Genomic DNA, 13,758 nt, shown 5'->3' on the forward strand with positions numbered 1-13,758 from the left:
ACTTAGAATCTTGTCGTCGGGATGCTCGTCTGTCCAGGCTCCTAAACGGTCTCCTTCGATGTCAGGGTGATGTTGAATCGGGTGATGGATGTAAATGCAACTGTCCGTGTCAAAGTACAGGACGCGTTCCCCTAACAGTTCTAAAGCTTCGTACAATTTTAAGCGAGCATGAGCTGTCACGTAAGCCGCAATGATGACATTTCCAAAAGGGTCGTCTTGTACAAAGTCCAGATCTTCTTCGTAATTGACCAAGATTAAATTCTCTCGAACGACGTCCACGTGTTTCATGTTTTTGGTTTTGTCGTGAATCATCTGGAAGTAGCGGGAAGGTTCTGTCAAATATTCCGTCTTGGGTAAACACGGTCGTTGTGCCATTTTACCCCACAAGCAATTTAACATCACTTTGGCAAACGATCGCCTGCCTTCTTTTTTCTCAGTGTGGTCTAAAGTGATGCCTTCTTGTCCCCGATATTTCTCTTTGAATTGTATTTGGTCTTCGGGAGTGTGACACCAGGAAGGATAGCCGCTGGCTTCTTGTTTCAGTTTCAAAAAGGCATCCACGTAGTCGGCGAAAATGCCTTTCTGAGTGGGGTCACCCTTGTGGTATTGTTATGTCTTGGGAAAGTGGCAAATTTCGTACACTTCTAACAGTTGGTATCCCATGTCCAGAGCTTTGAACAATTCTACGCTGACCCAGGTTCCCGTCAAGGCACGTTCTTCCTGGGTGTGCTGACAAGGTTGGTCTTGGTTGCACGTTTCGGCACAAGTACGGCACAAGGGAAACATCAGTTTGCCTTGACAATGGTGAGGTAAGACGGGATGGTATAGGTTCGTGGGAGGCAAAACTTTGCACTTGATCAAGCCTTCGTATTGTCGAATGTTTTTCAGGTCGATGTGTTCCGTCAGCAATCGCGGGTGCCCTACAGGAAAGCGACAATATTTGCACACGTAGGGATACAGCGAACACACGTCCAAGTATTTGATTTCTTCTCCTTTCTCTTCGTCGGCTTGGTACAGCAAACAGGTGGCATTGGTCCACAAACTATCCCTCGGGTTTAGGAGGTCCATCAGCTTGTAACTTTCCACGGCACGTTTAAACTCGGGATCGGTTTTCATACGGTGATCGTATTCGTGTTCCCACATTTCCACCACTTGGTATCCTTGCTGTTCTAACTTCAAGCGTCGCTGACAAGTGTCTTGGTACAAGTCTTCCATGGTCCGTTGTAAAAACTGATTTTTAGTGTCACGGTCAGGGTAACAGACGGGACATCCGTGAAATAAGCAACCGTTAAACTCGTACACGATCTTGGGGTTTTCTAAGTCCCAGCCATCGACCGAATACGTTCCGATGGTCTTTTCGCCCCCTCCGTTGCGGGCATGCTGAATCCACTTGTCTTCCTTGTCGCACAAGTAATGTAACCAACGTAGGGCTTTGACCGAGTATTGACGCTTGACATAGTGGGTCGTTTGAGGACTGATGACAGCCACGGTCTTTTCAGGCATGAATCGTTGGCGGTACACTAAGGAAAACGCTTTGGCAATGGTGCAAGCTTCTTTCAAAGGATCGACCCCTCCGTGTTCCATGAACAGTTCTCGAAATTTTCCACAGCAACGCCGTAAAATGTCCACGTCGGAACGACAATACTTTAGCATTTCTTCCTGAAAGTCGAAGGAGTCAGAGGCGTGAGCCTGGTACCAAGCGTAGAAAGCTTCTCGTTGTTCGGTACGCATGTTGTCGGGGTCGTAATAGTGAGCCTCGGGTAAATGGGGTAGGACAGCATGTTGGTTGGCTTCCGTATTGAAAAAGTGTGGAAAGTACCCTTTAGCCATTTCTGTCATTCCAAACGTTTTAGGCATTCGACTCAAAGGCATGGCCAAGTAACTCATCGAATCTTTAAACTGTACTTGTCCCACTTGCATGAAAATGATTTTGGCTCCGTTCAAAGTCACTTTAGGACGCTCGGTGCCTTGTTCCGTATAGTACCTCAAAAGAAACTGTCCATCGTATCCGGAGAAATTGTGAGCCATCACCGTGGCATGACGATGACAATCTCCGTAACGTTCTATGTCCTCTTGGCTCCACGTCTTGTCGACGGGGTCTAAGACCCATTGGGCAAAATCGGCTAACGTGTTCGGTCCTCGAAAGATTTTTTCACGCCCTCCGGGAATCTTGCTGCAATGAGGGCAATGACTGAAGATAGGTTCTTGAATGCACTTCTCGCACGCTCGATGAGCCACGCAGAAATTAGGAATGTGAATGCCAGTCTCTTGCATGCATTCGAAATCGAAAAAGATGAAATTGCCTTTTTTATTCTTGTGACCGTCCTCTTTCTCTGGTGGGGGTTGGTATTTTTGCATGTAACATTGGTGTTCCAAGTCGACGATGTGGTGACAAATGTGACATTTTTTCTTTCCTGAACATACGTGTGCCTTGGTATTATTGGTACGTATGACTTGTTCACACGTAGGGCACAATCTCAGGAGTTGACAAGCACATTTCTTCTGTGAACCTTGCGTTTTCAGATGTTGTTGGTAACAGGTAGGGCTGACAAACGTGCGCAGACAAGTGGAACAAGGCACTGGTTCTTCGCTCAGACAGGGTGGAGAGGCCAAACATCCTGGGCATTTCGATCCACAATGTTTGTGTTGCTCTCGATTATTATAACCACGGTCACATTTCTCACAATAATAAACATATCCCAGGAATCCAGTGATACTGGTAATGGTATCGAAATGGTCATCGTGATGATAAAGGTGAATGTATTTTCCGTCCTTAAAGTCTTGGCCTCGAAACAACAGAGGTCCGCGCACTTCTTGAGGGTGCACTTTCAAGGTGTAGCGTGGAGCTAGGACATCTTGCAATTTTTGCATCTCAGGAATGCCACAGGGTGTGTCTTTGGACAGGCCAGCTTGTTGCAACAGGAGTTCTGCTTCGTTTCGTTGTTTGGCTCGATCGGATTGTTGAATAGTTTTCCAGGTTCTTTTCCATTCTACCGTGTCGTTCTTGTTGGCATAGGTTCATCCCACCACGATGGCACGGGCTAAACACATCTGGTCTTGAGGGTTGTGAATTTGGACGAGGCTCTTTTTGGTACTGCGAAGTTCGTTCACCAATAACACCTTATTGCGTTGTCCAGTCCCTTGAGGAAAAGAGACGTGAGCCATTTTCAGTGTGGCTTTACAATCGGTGATGTCAAACTGGTCATTAGATTGTTGCACGTGTTGAATCTTGTCCATGATTTTGGAAGGGGTTAGTTGTGCGGGTCTGCTAAACTCGATCCAAACAGGGGATTTCAAACCGTCGTGATCTGTGGATAGTGTCAAGCGATCGTCTTCTTTGGGTTGACATTGTCGCTTGAGTGAAGTGAGCAAAGAATCCCACATCTCGGTGATGAACCCTTCTGCTTTCTCCAAGGGTACGTCGGACTTGAAATCTTTAAACTTCACCGTGTAGGTGTAAGCCGTGGTTCTAAATTTTCTAGAGGAGCGCTTTTCCGTCTCTCGAATGGAATAGTATTTTTCAGGGTTGAGTAAGGGTGACGAACTTGGTTTAGAGGGTTGGGATTCTGGTTCACTCATGTCCTCTTCAAAATCACTGGCATGAATTTGTGCCAAGATTTCAGCCCTGGTACGAGGCGATAGATCACGTTTCTGCCTCTTACTTTCTTTTTCTTTCCTCTCAAATGAATAGGATCGTTTCATCTTGAGTGAAAAACGTCAAATGACTCAAGTTCAAACACCATAGACTAATTTATAGTCATGGCAGACCAGCGTATATAAAAGGGTGTGTGTCTTGTCCTTCACTATTCATTTCACTCTCAAGCCGAGCACAACGATGGAAGAGACTAACCAGATGGAACGTTTCGTCAGAGCTTTGCGAGGGGTCATTAGAAAATTCTCTTCAGACCAGCCTACGGACTACTCTCCTTCCTTTAGAGATAAAAGTCAGGATACTTGCTATATCTGTCAGAAGAAAGGGCATTGGTCTTCAGAATGTCCAGACCGTCAAAAAAGAAAGAAAACAGGGGATAAAAAAGACAAAAGTAAAGATACCTGTTATTATTGTAAAGAAAAAGGACATTGGTCACCAGATTGCCCAAAAAAGAAACAAGAGGAATCAGAAGAAAAGAGGAATTCTTCAGAAGAAGAGAAGGATTCTTCAAAGGAAGAGAGGGATTCTTCAGAGGAAGAAGAGGAAGAAGAGGAAGAAAAAAGACAATTCTATTTAAATGAGGCAAAGAAACACGAGAAGAAAAGAAGAAGAGAAGAAAATGAGGAAAAAACGGTGAAGAAATTCAAAAAACAGAGAGACTAAACAAGGAGAAAAGAAGAAATCAATGAACTTTTAATTAAAGTGTTGTGTTATGAATTGTGAATTGGATTGTAACAATGAAGAAAAGAATAAATTAGGTATAAAAAGGTAAGTGTCTTTGAGTTTTGATTTTAAAATAAGAACGTACACTCACGCACTCATACACAGACACATAATATAAGGGTAAAATGGGCTGTTTAATATTTTCTTTGAGTTATTGGCAATTTGAAATTGTATATCTTTTCGAGAAATGTGGCTGGCCCTGAAAAGGGCCTTTTTTATTTCGGTGCAGGGGTGAGTTTAACCAATCAACTTTAACTGCCTTATGCCTTTGCCACGGCCAAGGCCTACTTCTGAACTGCGTAATGTTGATGATTGGGTTGAAATCACTAAGGGTGGTACGGTAGGCTTAGTCACAGGGTTGGCGTGTTTAGCTCGGGAAGGTCGTATTCTCTTCGGTCGTGATAAAGAAGTCTGATACATTTGTTTCAGACTTCTTAACTCCGCTAAAATGTCCAACAGTACCGTGACCGTTTGATTTTCACCCTCTTGTTTCTTTGCTGCTACTTCTTCTTGCTGTTGTTGCTGTTGTTTTTTTCTTACCTCTTCTTCTTCTTGCTGTTGTAGGAGAAAAGCTTGTTCCGCTTCCTTTTGTCGTTGTATAAATTTCTCCAATTCTTCTTTCTGTCTCTGTCTAAAATTCTCCACTTGCGGTAATGAAGAAGGTAACGAAGGTTCCGGAACAAATTCTTGCGAGGAGAGAAAATCCACAAAATCCCAATTCACCTCTTCTGAAAGTAAGTCCGGGTTCCCTTGGGCGGTCTCCCCTGCTGGTGCACCCCATTGGATCGTTTTCTGAGTTTCCGTCATGTTGAATCACTGTTGCATAGATTGACTGCACACAAGCGCTAGCGAATCTATATTGACTACGTGACGTCACAGACTGCTCTCTTCGGATTGGATGCGGGCTGACTGAATTCTGTAACGCGTGTTCGGATTGGTGAATGAACTCAATCCGTTTCAATCCTTTCTGTCCCTATAAATAAGCGCAGTTCACTGCATTGATTCACCTATTCTCGAAGCCTCAACATGTGGACCGACGTTGAATCTTCAACCCTTGTGTCAACAATGATGTTCAGGACGGACATGCTCATGTATGTCCGATCCAAGTGGACCGTTGTTCACAGGACCAGCAGCAGCCTGTGGATAAGAAGAGTCTATATAGAGAGACAAGGTTGCCTCAAGAGGACTCTGATGTATGGCCCTGCTGTAAGACGAAGTTTGAGGACAAGAAGATGTCGCAAATGCCCTTTATGTTAAGGGCATATTAACATAAACCAAAGGCCCTTTTCAGGGCCCCCATATATCTCGAAAAGAGATAGCCTTTTGAATTGCCTACCCCTTTTTTTAAAATTTAAATTTAAATTTTTAAATTTAAAAAAATTTTGAAAAAAAAAAAAAAAAAAATCCCATGTTCAATTTCCCTTGACGCTAATCCGACCCAAAATTTTTTCTCCATGTTAATTTCCCTTGACGCTAATCCTACCCACGATTTTTCTCCATGTTAAATTTCCCTTGACGCTAAAGTGACCCAAGGGTGTTTTTAATGCTAATTCCCATTGACGCTAATCCTACCCCCTTTACTACTAATGTACTTTGAAAGTTCTTTTTTAAGCTTTAATTAGAAATTAAAAGAAGTTATTATGAGTGACAACATATTGTTTTAATTACGCGATGTGTGCAACTCCACTATGTATGCTTTACAGGTTTTCCGTTACGATGAGCGTGAAAATATTGTAAGAATTTTTTTTTTTAAATCTTTGAATTATTTATTTCGAGCCCAAGTCCAAACCAAAGGGATCTTGATGAACATTGGTGTAAGGCCACAGGCCCAACTGCGCTATTTTAGGCTATGTAAGAATTCATATTTTGTGCTGAATTTTAATTAAATTTATTATTGCAAACATCTTTCAATCAGAAGCCAAATGTATGTGTTAATGAAAAATGAGCGTCAAGTCATTTTAAACGATTTGTCGGTGTGGGGTTGAATAGGCTGTAGCTCGTACCCCTGCAACTTTTGCTTTCTAGTTTTATTGCATTCTTTTCTTGGTGGGTTGTTGAAATTACGGGACTAATCATTACCAAATCAATTCCTGCCTATTTTTTGTATTCGTTTCACTGATGCATGGACATGTTTTAGGTATTTATTTCTTTTTGCAGTAGGATATCCAACTCATATTAGCTTCACCTGGCATATCCTCTCTTTTGCTATTCACATCTCCTTCATTCTCATGTTGTTGTTGTTATTATTATTACGATTATTATTATTATTATTATTTGATCTGTTGGTATTACGTATGTTGTATATTAATTATAATTTATTAAATGTTCAATTCGTACTTATTTTCCTATGTTGCTCCGTCCTTTTGATGATGGTTTCCTCCTCTTTACCTGAAAACAACGTATACGGAGAGTAACAGTAAATCGTGTTGTCAATAATCCTATTAATATATACAAACATTATGTTGATGGAGAAAAAAACTGATTATTTCCGTTGTTATTTCAGAAAATGACTTTCCATGCAATACGTGAACTTACAATATAGCAGTAAATATAAGGGATCATATGCAATAATAATACTAATATACGTATGATTTAGAAGATAGTCCTTGCATAATAGTTCTTTATTTATGGTGGCATGTTTCAACTCGCTCTAAGTGAGTTTTGGACGGAATAATCTGTATAGTATCATCAAAGGGAAAATGAAATATAATTAGAGATTGATCACAGAAAATCGTTCATTTTTTGATCGTAATAAATATTGTGTTTATTTCTGAAAGTAGATTATCGTCATACACGATGATGTTATTTATTTAAAGATCACTTGAAATGAATGGCACATGAAATGATTAAAACTGAAGCATTTCATTATGGAAATCTTTTCATAATTTTCAAAAGAGGTGTTGTGAAAGAAACTGTGTATCTGGTAGCAGGGAAAAGAAAATAATTGCATAAAGCCTGTTATATTTACTTTGACAATAAGACTTAAATACGCAACACTTCATATTACAATTTATAGAGATGAAAAAACATCATAGGTCTATAGTTATGTAAAACTACAACACACTTGAAAGAGTTTACAAGAGGCAAAGAACGTTAATCTGCACAACTGAAATATCACTTACCCCGACTGTCCCACTGTTTCGTCACTTGAACTGATTCTAAAAATGATGTTAAACACAAATGTGAAAGAAGGGATCACAAACAGGGATAAAAGTCATTAATGGGACAAAATATTAAAAACAGATTTCATTGTGTTCACTATTTAAAGTTAGTTTCATATGACACATATATTATATTATTATTATCTCATAGGTGTAGGAGCTGCTTTGGTGCAAGCAGGGAAAGCGATGGATGCGGTAACCTGCAGACCAAGGACGGATTCTCCGTAGAGTACGAATTAAAAATGATCTAACCTGTTTGATTCTATTTATAAATTCTTCTACTCGTGTGTTATAAAACAACGTGTTTGTCGAGAGTCGTGAATAAAAATACTAGTATAAAGAAGTAGAATTACTGGTAGTTGCGGTACGTTTTGTACTTTCTTTCAACAATGATTTTAAAAATCTGGATCTCCATTTAATTTCTTCAGTCAAGAAATATAACAGATAAAATAAATTGAGACAAAAACAACTACAGGCAAAAGTGATGAACGTTATTCAGTATATGAGATGGCATCTTCTTGTTTACTTTTTATTTTCGTAAAACACAACGCGAATTTGTACTTAAGAAACCATTGTAAATTAATAATTTTCTAACCTCATTCAAAACACCTACATTTTTTTCACTACCCTAGTATCCTCACACAAGTCGGTGGAATTCATAGCACTTAGACCTTACCATATCGCTGCTATTCCTCTATTTTTGCTCTCATTTTTATAATTTCATTTTCTATGTCTGGTTGTAGTGGACCAATCAGTTCTTTATCAATCATATACTAAAGGTCGTTATGTGCAAATTGTGTGGCTGGAATTGGTGAGATAAGGCGCTTGTAGATATCTGTGACATTGGTTGTCTCCCTTTTGAATTCTCGTATTGTCTAGACTTGATGACGACACGTGTGCGAATAGAGCGCTGCGACTAACTCTGATCCTTCCTACATCGGCTTGAAATGAAAAATATGTTATCAAAGGTCCTGACCATACTGGATCGTTGGATGGTTTATTGGAGTCAAGGTTTCTAAAAAGTACGCACAGAAGCGTAAAATCAAAATCTTCAATTAAAGTGCATTTGCCGCTGGGAGGAAACAATATATTTCGTTGGTCTTGCCTCAAAACATTTACCGGGAGTTGCGTTAAGCGATTTTTGTTCAAAGAAAGATACGCTGCAAGAGTATTTGAGCCTAAATGATGAAAAGAAAACACTTCTCTCAAAACTCTTGCTCCAAAGTCCAGCAAAAGGGCACTAAATCCATAAAAGTGTTCTCTCTCCTCCATTCTGCGTTGGAGCGGTTTTATTAAGTATCAGTAATAATTGTATTTATAAGAATTCGTTAGTTCAACAGTTTCAGCTGGTTATCCTGAAAATGGAAAGCACATTACAACCGCCAAATAAGTTAAAATGTTCTTATCATAGTGTTTACAATGTGTAAGCAAAAATTGTTAAACAAAATGAAAGCAAATCCTTAAACAAGCACTTTAGTTATCTAGTGTCTCCATCTATGAAAAGTACAGAATGCATTTTAACGCGTACGGTTATCGCAGTTGTCTTTATTTGATTCCTGATGTAAAAGACCAATAACTAACAGGTGGCTCCGGGCGTACGAATGGTCTAAAGCACTCGTCTTTACAGATCACTGCCTTCTCAGCTCTGTCTGTGCGAGTTCAAGTTTCGGGCTCGGCCATTGTGGGTATGTGAGAAGCTGCCAGAAGCTGACCGAGGTTTTCCCGGATTCTTCCTCCACCAGTAATCATGGCCGCCATGTATATCTTATATTGTGTTGTTGTTGTTGTTGTTGTTGTTGTAAGGCTTAACGCCATTTTTCAGCACAAGATAGGCGCTTGTAGATATCAGTGAGACGGTATTCAAGACCAGTATAAATGATGAAGGAAGAACCCGGGAAAACAGCTTTCTCACATAACCACATAAGCCGAATTCGAGACTCGAACCCACGCAGACAGAGGTGATATGGCAGTGATACGTAACGATGAGCTCTTTAGACCATTCGGGGCCCCGATCTTGTGCTGAGAAACGGCGTTAAACCCAAAACAACAAGAACAATGTGCTTTACGACATTTGAATATATACAGACATTGGTATTTTGGCTTGTGTTCGAATTCGAATATCGATCAGTCCACTCGAAATCGAGGAATAAATGTAGTCATACTATAACCCTATCTTAACCCTTCCTTTAATACACTAACAAATAAAATATATTGAACAAAAAAGATTTAAGTTTGATATCTAGACTGAAAATTAAATAAGAACCGTAATAATATTTCTGAAAGGATGTTTTACCTTCGTTCCGTCAAACAGAATGAAATTTCGTAACATATTATGTATACTCAAATAGAAATCATTAAAAGTTTCCTTTATGAAATATGAGTCTTCTATCATACAAGACATCTGGTGGATTTTACATTTTATTCTAGTTTTTACTTCTGCACGCATGAATTAAGGTGCTGATATTTTTCTGTTATTTTTATGTATAGCATTTTGTGAGGAAATAAACTGAGCCCGTATTTAAGATTACATTTAAAGGAGTATAACTCTGCATGATAAAGAAAATAAATCTCTAGAAAAGCGTAGTTTTAGTAAATAACAAAACATTCCGACGTATAAAGACATCGTTTACCAGTCACAACAGTTAACGATGAGATGGACAACATATTCTTTTTAGATGTAACATAATTCGTCCCAGAAGTAGTTTAGGGGCAGTTTGCACACATTAATGATCTTGCTGAGGTGGGCTAATGGTACAGCAGTAACTTTCCAGGCTTCTGACTATGCTGTCTACTTAGGAACGCCTTCTTGTAATGCCCCTTTCAGCCTTAAGTGGATTTATAAATTCATGGGCATGTGACATGAATTAAATGTAGTGAAGCCGTAAAGTCTAGTGCAACAAAAACGCCAAGCGTTTCAAAAACCAATTATTTCAGTGAACTTGATAGAATAATGGATGCGAATGGCTTTAAAAATAAATCTCAAAAGATTTACAACTTCCATGAGTAGGCAATTTTGTTTTTGTTGTCATGGAGAGACGATGTTTGAGGAGTTTATGGATGGTAAATCATCAAGCGCTGATCTAATGGATATGTATTTATGAACTATCTACAGAATCAGATAGATGGATAGATAGAGCAATAAGGAAACTACTGTCATCTATGCTGGCCACAGAAGCCACGTTTTCATTGTTCTTACTGACTGGATCGAAGAGCATAGCATTATATTTATTTTACCTACTCATACTTCTCATATCTTTTCAACCCATTGATATAGGTTGCTTTGGTCCCATCAAATCAACTATAACCATGATTAAACAAAGAGTTTACAAGACTGAATCACAGATTCGTGACAGAGTATCATCTTTGCTTACTTGCCTGTAAAGCATATAATTCATCGTTAAGTCCAGTGAACTTACTATCTGCCTCAAAAATTTGGACTGTATTCTCTTCAGGCTGCCATTTAAATGACGGACAATCTACAGTTAAACGTTAAACCTTCAAAGCAAGAAAAATATCTAGACAAAACTGAAAAAGCGGCATACAAGACAAAAAAATCCAGAGGCAGGAAGATCCGATAGAAAAAAGCAGAAAAGGAGAAAATGTGTGGAGTATGGACTGATGAAACGTCCGATAAGTAGTTATCATTAAACAGAATTCAAAATCTCCGAGACAGAAAACTGTGTACTTTAAGACTTGTTTTATTTATAGACCAATATTTGGTGAAATTATTGTTTGGTGGAGTATTGGTGAAATTATACATGTTGACATTCACTTTCATCAACATTTCTTTGAAGAACAACGTGTATACTTTATTTTTGATGTTGGAGCATTCTATATGAAGGACCTCAAATGTAAGAGGTAAGGATGTATTTCTACGAAGAAAGTCATTTTTCTTGTGATAAAAGTGGAGTTACTTGGATGGTACATTTGCTTGCTTGTTATGATACTTTTCACACTTAAGAAGTGTTTGATGAAAATCATTTACTCGATAAAACGTTTGATTTTTATGACATGTTTGTTCCAGCGCAGATAGTCTCCTAGCACGACAGGGGGTATATCTTGTGCGTTATGACATATTGCACTCGACAACACGTGTCGCGCTTCCGACTGGCTACTATACAGCTGCTATTCTTTGAAAATGTATTCCATCACTTTAATAACTCTAAACGATAAGTTGACGCGAGATACGGGGGTAGGGGCAAATGTGGGGATCTCAGAGAACGGTTAACTATGAACGCTGGATTATTAATGACGGATGATAACATGATTTCTTCTCGATGCCTGCAGCAAATTTCAATTACAATGATATTGTAGTACACATTAGTGACGGAGGAAATTACGTGCGTTCAGCATGATGGATAACGGTATCGTTGTTGGACACGAATATCTGCTCTTCTCTTCATATGAGCGCTTGACTCCATGCAATCTACGTAGCCAGAACCCGTTTATAATGTTATTATTAGTGTTTAACTCAGAACGGAAGTAAATTAGTTCTCTCTCCCGACATAAAAAGAATAAAAACGTTTTAATGACTTATGCATAATTCTTGGCATTATTGCCTTTGCACTCAGAATTTAGTTTGTCCTTATGTGTGTGTGTGTGTGTGTGAGAGAGAGAGAGAGATGGGGGGGGGGTCGTGCACTGTGTAATATTGTTTCAGGCGTTTGATATATAATATTTCAGATCACCAGTAATTTAAACTTAAATGAAGTAGTTACAATAAGGAGAATAAATAATTCAAAAACATGAATTGGAAATTATTAACTTTTTTGTGCCTTTGAGTTCCTTATAATATTCCAGCGATAACAAAGAGCCAAAGGTATGCTTCCCAAGGACACAGTTGCATTGTTCGTTGGGTCTTGTTTTTTTTTTTCATTTCGATTATGATTGTTCGATACAGAAATATTAATAGTACAAAAGTGTTCCTCATAACCATTGACCATAAATTTTCCATTGTCCTCAATGGAAGTTAATATTGGTTCTTAAATCTCTGAAGCATATGGACACTCATTTCAATTCAGAGCCGTAGGAGACAAGATACATTCCTGACAACGAAAATCTCAGTACCACTTACATTACCATGAAATAAATGATAGCCTGGAAATGACACTAATTTACTTTATTTTTCTCTGTGAAACTGTCAAATATATACCATATTTTATATCAGAAGTTGTGTCTTATTTCTTTATACAGCACTCGTGGAAGATATGAAATATATACCATATTTTATATCAGAAGTTGTGTCTTATTTCTTTATACAGCACTCGTGGAAGATATGAACATTTTTCCAGAATAAAATGTCTGGCGGATAAATAATGGCAAAAAGGGCACGTTCAACCTGCAACTTTGGGTAAATACTGTAATAAGAGCACGTTCAGCCTGCAAATTTGGGTAAATAATGGAATAAAGGCACGTTCAACCAGAAAAGATGGATAAATAACGAAATAAAGGGCATGTTCAACGTGCAAATTTGGGTAAATACTGGAACAAAGGCACGTTCAGCCTGCAAATATGGGTAAATACTGGAATAAAAACACGTTCAGCCTGCATATTTGGATAAATAATGGAAAAAAGGCACGTTCAACCAGAAAAGTTGGATAAATAACGAAATAAAGGGCATGTTCAACGTGCAAAGTTGGATAAATACTGGAATAAAGGTCACCTTCAGTGGTATTATTGTACTCACGAAGCCGTTTCTGAGTTGTAACTTTCAATACTGTGAAGGAGTTCGGAAACTATCTATTTATCTGTCTCTATGGCCCACATTGTTTTACAACGGTTATTGTAATAAACAATGGCCAAGAGTGCACATGATTATAGCATGCAAAGCGTATTTGCACAACAATAAAACAACAATAACGATATAAAAGCAGAGAAGAATTGTCACAACAGCAACAATAAGTCAAACTATAAAATCCTAACACCATCAATAGCCTTCTTTCTGTCCGTGGCACTTTAAGAAAGATACTTCAGTTCTGCAGAATAGTGTAGCAAGCCATAGTACTAAAACTATCTCAGCAAAAACTTTATGATACAGACTGTATTTAGGACACCACAATTAACCTGCTGTGTGCTTCAAAAAGGTAAACCTTGACCGTAAAAGTGTAGAGTAAAAAGTATTAATCAGTGACATGTGCTATTTTCAATATTTGATTTGTCTTTTAAACCATAACAAATAAGTATTAATCAGTGACATGTGCTTTTTTGATAACAAGTAACAGG

This window comes from Sinohyriopsis cumingii, chromosome 3 (assembly GCF_028554795.1).
Source record: "Sinohyriopsis cumingii isolate HCF-2022 chromosome 3, ASM2855479v2, whole genome shotgun sequence".
Classification (NCBI taxonomy): domain Eukaryota; kingdom Metazoa; phylum Mollusca; class Bivalvia; order Unionida; family Unionidae; genus Sinohyriopsis; species Sinohyriopsis cumingii.